Source organism: Carya illinoinensis, chromosome 1, assembly GCF_018687715.1.
Source record: "Carya illinoinensis cultivar Pawnee chromosome 1, C.illinoinensisPawnee_v1, whole genome shotgun sequence".
NCBI lineage: Eukaryota > Viridiplantae > Streptophyta > Magnoliopsida > Fagales > Juglandaceae > Carya > Carya illinoinensis.
This window is the reverse complement of record NC_056752.1, coordinates 10,062,635-10,073,884: the sequence shown is the minus strand read 5'-3', so window position 1 is coordinate 10,073,884 and position 11,250 is coordinate 10,062,635. Positions and strand designations below refer to the sequence as shown.

At 41.0% G+C, this 11,250-nt stretch overlaps 1 long non-coding RNA gene and 1 pseudogene across 1 annotated transcript; one reads left to right on the top strand and one right to left on the bottom strand.

Annotated features, from left to right (window-relative positions):
• On the top strand, window positions 1-1,491 carry LOC122310032. Its single transcript, XR_006242594.1, has 3 exons — window positions 1-374; window positions 465-543; window positions 1,018-1,491. It is a non-coding gene; the product is annotated as an uncharacterized LOC122310032 (long non-coding RNA).
• A 912-nt stretch (window positions 1,492-2,403) lies between these two features.
• LOC122305043 lies at window positions 2,404-4,237 on the bottom strand (annotated as a pseudogene).
• Window positions 4,238-11,250: the final 7,013 nt, after the last annotated feature.

Genomic DNA, 11,250 nt, shown 5'->3' with positions numbered 1-11,250 from the left:
TCAGCTCTCAAATCTTTCTCAACATATTTACTTTCACTCCCTCTCCCTCTCATTGGTTCTCATTATATTTTTCTCTCTCAAAATTTCGTCAGTTAAGGTTTGGTTACTCTCTGCCGTGCGACACCACCTTTGTTCGAGGGTTTTGTTTGCCCTTGCATCTCTTCACCAGAACGCTATCAAATGACGGTAAGACCTTTCTTCCACTCTTTTCACAACTTCTTCCTTTTCGGCGATTTTTCAGTGAGTGTTGAAGGTGCCTTTTTATGTGTTTTACCCAAATCTGCGTCGCCGTCAAACCTCCATATTGGAGCGGTTGGGATCGATGTACCACCACTACTACGATCAGCATCATCGCCGATTACCCATTCGCATAGGTAAACCCCCACGGCCTCTGCTTTCCCGTGAGCCATTATTCCCCCAAATTATGTTGGAATTTAATTATTATTTGGGCTGTTGGATACTAGTCGCAGGGTGGTAATCTAGTCCTAGGCAATGCTATATTACTCATAAAACCAGTCGATCATCACGCCGGCACTGTGAAAGGTACTCACGAACGTTAGCCTTGTAGCCATTGTTTATGTTAGTAATTCTTTTATCTATGTTGGTTGGAATATTTGTGCTGTCATTTTATTCATGAGTGAATTAATGAGTTATATGAAACTTTGGTGGTGATGTTGGGTGGTTTGGAATTGTTGTGGTTGGCTGGGGTTGATGTGACTGTGAGTGGAGTCTTGTGACTGTCTGGAGTTGTTTTACTTGGCTGCTTTGGGTTTAAATGTTGATCGATAAATTAATGCTGGTTGTTGCGGGTTGTGTGGACATGGAATTTGTTATGATGGTTGTTTGGGATTGAGTTATGTGGCTGTCCATTTTTGCTTTATGATTGCTGTTGGGTTGATATCTAAAGATTCAGCTTTGTATGTTGCGGGTTGGCCTTTTGAGCTATATGTTGGCTGTGTTGGGATTTATATATTGACGGTTTGAGTCCACGTTAACTGTTTTGGGGTTTGTATGCAGGTTGTTTTTGAGTTGATGTTTGCTGTCAGGGTGGTTTATTGGTTGATTGAGTGATGAAGTGTGTTGGACTGGTTGTGCTGGAACTGTTGTAAGTCGTGTGAATGCTTGGGTTTGACTTGTGGGCTGGTTGGCTATTATGTTACTGCTTGTGTGTGTGAAAATGTGGAGAGTAGCTACTGTAGTATAGTGTGATGGTAGTGATTGTATGATAGCGTTGCTATGAAATGGTCGGGTGATTTATATATCGAAAGTAAATGGATGTTTGGTTGATTGTTGGATTTGTTGGTTTAGGGGCTGTTTTATGTTAGTTAATTTGGTTATGGGTTCATGTCCTATCGAAAGCATAACCACGAAGTAGGCCGGACTTTCAATATGTGACCACCCAAGGTCAAGAAAAAGTTGCTTCAAGTTCTTGTCTCAACTTAAGAATTTGAAGCAAGAAAAAAATATACATGTGAAGTAATTTCTATGATATTTATTGAGTATCTAATCGTGCCACAAAAATCTATGCGAACTGTAATAAATGTTCAAAATCTACTTTATGTTTCTGTTTCACTCTCACATCTCACTTGAGACCGTAATAATAATCAATATTTCTGGTTCTTGTTTGAAATCTGATCTTGGTGTTGGGAATTTCCTCACAACCAAAATTTTCTAAATGTTTTAAAGGACAATAATAATGCTACTTCTATTTTAGATGAGGATGATCATATTGTCTAATTTAGCACCCCATTATGATCTAAAGAGGTAAAAATAGTGTGATTTTCAAGGCAGTTCCACACTTGTAATAGTTTGATTAGGGGTTGTTTTTGTATTCTAATTTTCTGGCTGAATATTGAGTATTTGTGCTCGTCAAGATTTTATATTTTTTTCTACTTTTTAGATTAGATAAGAACATATGAAGCTGGACTTCTTCAAGGGAAAACACAATACACAACTTCTATTTATATAGATGAGATAATAAACAACAAAAAATAATGAATAGATCTAACCCATGTGTAATTGAATAAATGTTAATATGAAAGAAAAATATTCGTTCTTGTTTGTTTCACTGCATTTGGGAATATCATGAAGTCCTAAAGCCAACAATTTACAATTACTCCTCTTAAAAGAATACATAGATCAAACATTCAACTGAGTTCTTAACCCCAAGGGAAATACAAGTTCGTTTGATCCACGTTGACACTTCACAACAATTCATTTGAGAAAGCACTTGGATCATCAAAGAAAGTTTATATGTGGATTGAATAGAAAGTAGTAAAAAAAAAGGTGGAGGTTGCCAAAAGGTGGAGAGAGAGAGAGAGAGAGAGAGAGAGAGAGAGAGGCATTTGTGATGTTCAGGAAACAAGCAAAATGAAGTTTAAACTATAGAGATGGGTGGTACCATTAATCTTTAGGATCCATTTGGGTTGAGGATGAGGCTACAGATGATGCCATGATTGATTCAAGTACCTCCCAGACATCTGATCCAAGTTCTGGTTGGTTCTTTCGGTTCCTGTCACGACACTCCAATGCCAATTCAGCCAAGGTCTGAGCAACCACAATTGGCCAATCTCCAGCTGAATGATCCAAGAGAGCATTCAAATTTCCAACACCTAAGGCAGACTTCACGTCATTTGCTATGGAGATGGAGGCAGATCGATTAGTCAACAATTGTAGTAATATGACTCCAAACGAGTAAACATCCGCCTTCATAGTAATCTTTCCTGCTTCAAGGAAGTCCGGATCTACATAACCTAGGGTGCCCTTTGGGACAGTTATACGACATAGTGTTATGTTGTTGTTTGGACATTGATCATGGCAAAACATAGAAAATCCCAAAGTCACTAAGTTTAGAAACAAAGTTGGCATCAAGGAGGATATTGGAGGGTTATAGATCACCATGTATGATGCTATGAGGTTTTCTGGAATGGAGATACACAAGGACAGAGCACAACTCTGCAGCAATACGAATACGAGTTTTCCATAACAATGGAGGACTCTTGTCCCTACATTTGAGTCGATCTTCAAGGCTTCCATTGGGAAGATGCTCATATTTAAGTGAAAATACTTCTAGGCAAGATCCAACAAGTCACACAAGATTCGGATGGCTCAACTGACTTAATACACGAACCTAATCATACATAAAGAACAAATGAGAGTAGAATGCAAAACTTTTGACCCCTCTTTATTCCATTCTTCTAGTGCAAATTTGTGTTTTTGAATTTTTATTTTTCAATTGGTTGGTCTTTGAATTGTGTCATTTTAATGCATTCAATACACAAACAATCGTACATTGGTACTATATATGTATGAAAAAATTAATTATATGATATTGCAAAGAAAGAAGTCATAAATAATTAAATTGAAAAAGTGTATTTTATCCTTACAAAAAATGCAGCATATTCAAGCATGTAGAAGAAAGTTAGATTCATGTATGCCAGTCATGCACAATGCTAAAACTCTATTATTTTTTTTGAAGTGAAACTGATCTCATTAATCAATTAGATAACATTTCAGAGGTTACAATAGAACAAATGCACGTAGGGCATTCTTCAATGTTGTACAAGTCCTATGTTAATAAAACAGCAGATTTTGCTAAGGCATGGGCTGCACGATTAGCTTCCCTCGGAATATGACCTGCTTCCCACTTTCTCACACCTGCCAACACTTGCCTCGTGTCCTCAACCAGCCACCCACCCACACTCCAGTCAGATACTTGCCCAACCAGTTGGTCAACTACTTGTTTCGAGTCCCCTTCCAAAAAGATTTGGTTGAGACCCAAATCCTTGCAGAAGACTGTTGCCATTAGTAAGCCATATGCTTCTGCATCAAAAGGTCCCCCACAAAGTGGTCTGGCTGCCCTTAGAGCTCCAATAACATGCCCTTGATGGTCACGGACCAGAACACCCAACCCAACCCTGCCTGCATCCACCCTTACAGCAGCATCCCAGTTAGCTTTAAAATTTCCTATGGAAGGCTTGGACCATGCTTGTATTCTCCTTTCTTCTCTTTGCAGAGGGATCTCCTTGGGCATTTGTGCTTCTGTGAAAGCCAGAATCTCTAGCTTAGCTCCCTTAGACACTGCAGTTGGATGTCTGAACTCTTTCCCATGCACATGTTCATTTCTTCGGGTCCATATGCTCCTCATAGTAACTGCAGCTTCTTCGAGTTCATCTTTCTCTAGCTTTTCTGTCAACATGGCCCAGACTCTAACAAATTGGTCAATTTGATAAGTCATTTTCTATATCTTTATGCATCCCTGGCTCCAGACATCTCTAGCAGCTGCACAGCCCCATAAGACATGGCTAGTTGTTTCAGGTTCAGATTTGCAAATCATGCATTCACTATCTTCCACCACTCTCCTTCTCTTTAGATTAGCAAGGGTGGGCATGGCTTCACTACAAGCTTTCCAAATGAAGTGTTTTACTGCTGGGATCACTTTCAACTGCCATATTTTCTTCCACATTGCTGAATCCAGTTGCCTTCTCGAGTGTTCCCCCTCAACTTCCACTTCTTCTTGTCTCTGGTGATGGTATCCACTCCTAACAGTATACTTCTCATTTGATGTGAATTGCCAAACCAGCTTGTCCTCCCTCCCTCCTAAACTGATAGGAATAGATGATATGGCCTGGATTTCTGGTTTTGAAAACATTTCTGTCAGTAGCTCTTTTCTCCAGCATCTCTGTCTAGGATCAATTAGATCATTCACCCTTTCACACCAACAGTCCACATCTCTTGGAGAAGTAACAGTAAAGGGAGGTAGAGAAGGAAGCCACTTGTCAGACCATAAGTTGATACTGTTGCCATTTCCCACACTCCATGTAAGACCAGGTTTGAGAGTTGATAGCTCAGCCACTATACTTCTCCAAACATATGAGGGGCTCGAACCTAGTTTTGCCTTTAGGATGTTTCCTGTAGGGTAGTATTTCTGTTTCATAACACACGAGGCAAGGGAATTGGGATCTTGTATCATTCTCCAGCTTTGCTTGGCTAACATTGCTAGATTGAACTTTCTGAAATCCCTGAAACCTAGACCCCCCATATCCTTTGCTAAGCTAAGTTGATCCCATGAAACCCAATGGATTTTTGAGGAGTCTTCGTTGAACCCCCACCAGAACTTCCTCATTAGCTGATTAAGCTTTTGAGTTATGGAATTTGGCAATAGGAACATCCCCATTGAGTAAGTAGGGATAGTTTGGAGCACTGCCTTTAGTAAGATCTCTTTCCCTACTGAGGACAGGTGATTGGTTTTCCAATTCACTACTCGGGACCAAGTTCTATCTATGATTGAATGGAAAGCTACCACTTTAGCTCTTCCTAAAACTGCAGGGAGACCCAAATACTTTTCAAATGAGCCATTAGATTTGATGCCTGCTAGCTGTAGTATCAAGTTCTGACCCTCCTTAGTATTCTTGCTGAAAAAAACTGATGACTTGTCCTTATTGAGTACCTGACTCGAGGCTTGCTCATACATGTCCAGAATCTCTATCACTTTAACAAGCTCTTTTGGTGATGCATGACAAATAACAGGCTGTCATCTGCAAAGAACAGATGGCTTACTCTGATTGGGCCTCTTCCTATTGGAACACTAGTAATTTCTCCCATTTCTTCAGCCTTATATAATAGAGCTGACAAAACTTCAGCACATAGAATAAAAATATAGGGTGAGATGGGGTCTCATTGACAAATACCTCTTGTAGGGGTGAATCTCTGTTGAGGGTCCCCATTCACCAGAATTGAATAGGACACTGAATCGATACATCTCTGGACCAGATTTACCCACAGAGGAGGGAAACCAATTCTTGTCATCACAGCTTCCACAAACACCCACTCCACCCTATCGTATGCTTTGCTCATGTCCAACTTAAGTGCCATGAACCCTTTCTTTCCTTTCATCCTTGTTGTCATTGAGTGGAGAGCTTCGTAGGCTACAATGGTGTTATCAGAAATAAGTCTCCCCGGTACAAAAGCACTCTGATTTACAGAAATGATCTGAGGTAGAATGAGTTTCATCCTATTTGCCAAGGTTTTTGGGACCACTTTGTACAGTACATTACACAGGCTAATGGGTCTGAAGTCTGTCACTCTCTTTGGGTTTTTAACCTTTGGAATTAAGGCAATATAGGTGTCATTGGTCTTTTCCAGAGTCTCCATGGTTGAGAACACCCAAAGCGAAGTCACACACCTCTCTACCCACCAAATCCCAATGCTTTTGGTAGAACTGAGCTGGGAATCCATCAGGACCAGGGGATCCTAGTGGATTCATCTGAAACATGGCCTTTTTTACTTCATCCATATTAAAAGGTTGGACTAACCTATCCTCCATTGCTTGAGTGATTCTTGGCTTAAGGACAGTGAGACATGTATCAATATTAACAGGCATTGAAGAGCTGAAAAGTGAGGAAAAGGAACCTGTGATGATGTCCCCTATCTCCCTTTGATCAGAGGCAATTCCACCCTTACCATCCTCTATGGCTGTGATAGCATTGGTCTTCTTTCTTTGGTTTGCCTGCATATGGAAATAGGTTGTGTTCCTATCTCCATTTCTGAGCCAGTGTTGTTTTGCACGCTGCCTCCACTTCATGTCATTTTCTGCCAGGGACATTTCAGCATTCTTCTGCAGTTGCTTCATTAAAGAAATGTGTTCCCCATCACCTCTATCTTGTAGCCTACTAATCATGGTTCAAGTTCGGGTGGTTTTCCTTTTTTCAGCCTAGTTGTGATTTTTGACCCATCTGGTTAGAGATTTTTTACAGGTTTCCAGTTTCTCTCTCAATGAGCCAGCTAAATCATCTCCCATTACACTTCTTTTCCAGGCTTGTTCAAGGACGATAGTACTATCTTCTCTGAGGTCCCAGGCTGCCTCGTATCTGAAAACTCTTTGTTTCCTACTTCTCTCTCCATTGTTATGAATTATGGAGGTGATTAGGGGAGAATGGTCTGACTTAACAGCTGCCATTACATGGCACAGTGCAGATGGAAAGAGCTCCAACCATTCTCTATTGGCCATAGCTCTATCAATCCTTTCCTTTGTAAAGCCCCTCCCTCTTCTGTTATTGGACCATGTGTACCTTTGCCCAGAGTAGGTGAGATCTCGGATACCACATTGTTCTAAAGCCTGTCTGAACTTCTCAATCTGTTTGTAGGGCCTACCCTAACCTCCTACCTTCTCATTCTGGTGTAGTATTTCATTGAAGTTACCTGCACACACCCATGATATCCTCGGTTCAGGTTTCAGCATCTTCAACAGCTCCCAGCTCCCATTTCTCTTGCCTGTTTCAGGATGTCCATAAAATCCAGTGAACTGCCAGGGTATGCAATCAGCTTTATCCATGACCATGGCACTGATGTGCCATCTAGTATAGTTGATAACTCTGACTTGCCACTCTTCCTTCCATAGGATCGCTAGTCCTCCACACAGGCCCAAGCTCTCAACCACAAAACACCCATCGAACTTGAGGACTTGTCTTACAGTTTCCATTCTAGACTTATTGGCCTTAGTCTCCACAAGGAAAACTAAGTTGGGGCACTTTTCCTTAGTGATCTTCCTAAGGATTCGAATTGTTCGAGGGTTCCCAAGCCCTCGACAATTCCATGACATGAGACTCATATGGGGTGGCAGTGCTGGAATCTAGCCACTGCCTTGACATTTTGATTCTCACTTCCACCTCCACTTGATCTTGTTTTTTTTGTTGGGTGGAACACCACCTTTCCTCCCCGTGTACTTCTCTTTTTTTGACTACCCTCTTGTTGTATATTGGTGATCTTATTCAAGGTGCTATTAGTGGGCTCTTTGTCTCTAGCCATTCTTTTCCATCTACCCCTCTTACTCGTCTTGCACAGGATTGCTGGTTAGTGTAGGCTTGTGGCCCTCATTAATACAGAGATTAACAACTGGTTGTGGACATAGCATTCTTTGACTGGTAGTTTGGGTTGTACTAAAGACCAGGTCCTTTGCATTGATGTTATGGATATTATTTCTGTCTATCTTTGGGTCAAGGTCCATCATGTAGCTGATGCCTACTGATACTGGTGATGCTCTTTCCTGACTGGGTGCACACCCTTCCTTCTTGTTCCCTTCCTTACCACCATTCACAGTTTCCTTCTGTAAGGATTGTTGGTCAAAGGTTTTTATCAAGGGTCCACTAGCATTCAGGTTCTGTGTCATCTTCCCCTGTATGCTGTCTTCTCGTCTTACTCCCCTTTTGATATCATTATGTTCCACCTCCCAAACTTCATCCCCTACACCCTCCTTGGAGTTTTCCTTCTTAAGATCCTCCTGCTGAGCAGGTTTTCCACCCCTATTCTCTTTTTTCCCTGCAGGTTTACAATGGTTCTGTACCCCATTCTCCCCTTTTTCCCCATATTTTCGCATATCAAATATTGAATTATACATGGGTTGTGCCCTTAGCCACGTGCCAAACTGCATTTTAGCTTTTTCTTCATTTTGAGTTTCATAGTATGGCCTTACACACTCTTTTCCTTTATGAAACAGGACTCCACAATGAAAACATAAATTCTGCAGTCGTTCATATTTAAATGAAATCCAGAGTTTCTGATTTTCAAAACCTAACCATTTGCCTCGGAGGAGGGGTTTATGGAGGTCCAAAGCCACCCTGATGCGAAGGCAACGACCCCACGCAGAACCATCAGAGTCAACATCTACTCTGATAACATGTTCGAGACACTTCCCAATCTTCTCCCCTATCTTCTCATTCATAGCAGCCAGGGGAACGTTATAGCATTGAACCCAGAATGGCTCATACTGGAAGTTAACAGCGTTAATGGACATCGATTCATCCACCTCTTGGAGAGTTAATAAATTCCTGTCAAAACACCAAGGCCTACCACTAAGAATCTTTTCTGTCTTTTTTACTTTGGAACTCGATAAGGAAACATTGTTCATTCAGGTCCTTGAATCGGACCCAGCCTTCAAGTCGCCATATCTACGACATGATGGTTCTAAACGCCTCGTTGTTGACTCCTCTTTCAGATAGTACTTTGCCAATGATACAGAGTTTTCCTCAGAGGGATGCGTCCTGAAGTCCTTCAGTCTTGACTTGAAGGACAGTTGTTTCTTCTGTTGATAAGGTAAGTTTTTCTCACTGTTTAGTTTGGTCGTCTTCACCCATTCTCGCGCTTACACTGAAACCGATCTACACTCTCAACTAGTGAGACGAAGCCGATTGTCGAAAAACAACGGCACAAACCCTACTCGCACTCCACAGAACCAAGAGAGAGAGAGGGACTCCAGCCCAGTCAAACCTCCGCCTGCTAAAACTCTATTAAGTCCATATAGATGAATGATTACATTGTCTTACAAGAGTGACCCCTTCCTACATTTATTAATAAAAACCCTAACTTATGACGGATGAATACCCTAAACCAATTCCAAGAAGAAGCAGAAAAACCCAGATACTCCCAACAAAAGATCCTCCTAAAAAACCAAAAACCTCAACTCTGTCTAAGGTAAGGAATGCCAAGTTTGTCCATTCGAAGAATTCCCTAGATAGGACCTTGAATGGACGTATTATCACCAATCTGTAAACTAATCCCTTGCTTTTCCTGTTTAACTAAAAAATCCGCAACCATATTCACTTCTTTGAGAATGTGGCGAAAACGTATGTTTAACTCGCCAATGATGGCTAAAATTTTCTCCCAAAAATCCCAGAGGAATCAATACTTACAAACTCCTGAAGCCAACCATCCAACTATGATTTTTGAATCTGACTACCAAAATGTCTCTCAATCCCAACTGCTTGCACAGTCGAAGCCCATCAAGTAGCACTCTACACTCTGCAATGGTGTTAGTAGCATGCCCATATGAGTGAGCAAATCCTACCACAACTCCTAAAGAATTTCGAATCACACCACCTCCACTTGAGTCACCCGGATTCCCACTAGATCTACCAGCCATATTCAATTTTACTTTACCTCTTACCGGTGGGCACCAGGCAATAAGTTTTGGAATTTTAGAATCAACTGGAATAATTGGGCATGCTAAACTTTCCAGTATCAACCTCTCAAAAGAGCTTATGGACCGGGATTTTTTTAGCTTACTTGATAAATCTCTAACAAGAATCTTGATGTTTCGAATAATATCATCAGGATTAAAAACCATACTTTCCATTCTCACCGCACATCGAGCTCTCCACAACTTCCATGAAATAACAATCAGGAACACCTTCCGAAGCCAGCTAACCTGTGTGGACATGGAAGCACGATGCCATCAAAAACTCATCATCCCCTCCCAATTTTGAATTTGTGGAATTCAATACAGCAAGCATCCGCAAAAAATTCCAGATTTTTTGAGCTCCATCGCCCTCACATAAAATATGATTCAAAGTTTCCATTTATGGTTGATCACAGCACTCACATTTAGAGAAAATGGGAATGTCTAGCCGCTGAATGACGTTATCAACAAGAATGACTTTCCTCTTGGCTCGCCAAACAAAAAAAGACCACTTCTTTGGCAACCAATTCTTCCAAAGCCATTTTTTCCAAGGGCATATATCTCCATGCCGACAAATCAGGTTCCACGCAGATTTGGTAGTGAAAGAGCCATTGATGCTTGGCGTCCACACGCAGCAATCCAACCCCTGGCGTAACTTCAAACCCACATCACAAATTTGTTGTACAATATTTTCTGGCACACGTTCACACAGAGCTGGAATATTCAGACCTGTGCATAAGAGAACGTCGGCCACCTGCAGATTTACATTGCCAATAACCGAGAGGTAAGTAATTAAAGGCCGCTCACCTATCCAATTATACATCCAGAAATTCACATTATCAAATAATCCAATGTGAGTAATTTAACACCTGTGGCATGAGTTCCATAATTCCTATCCAAAAATGAGACCCTTTATGGAGGTGCATAATGGAGTAAATATGAGAATTTCCAACATACTTGGAAGTAAAAAACTGAGACCACATCAACTTCTCATTGATTAATTTCCATGCGAATTTTATGAGCAAGGAAGCTTGAACTTCACGTAAATCCTGAATGCCCAATCCCCCCTCATCTACCGGCATACAAATTTTACGGGATTCTAATTGATTGCAGCAACAATCTTTCTATTTTTCAAGTTAGTGTGGAGGACGCACCCTGCACGGTGCAGACATTATTGGAGTTGAAGTGCAAGAGAATTTAATTAAAAGTTTATTTGCAAGTCAAAATCCTGTTATGCCAAAGGTATGGAAAGCTGATCACGTTTCCTACAAACTTCCAAATATTAACTTTTCTTGCAA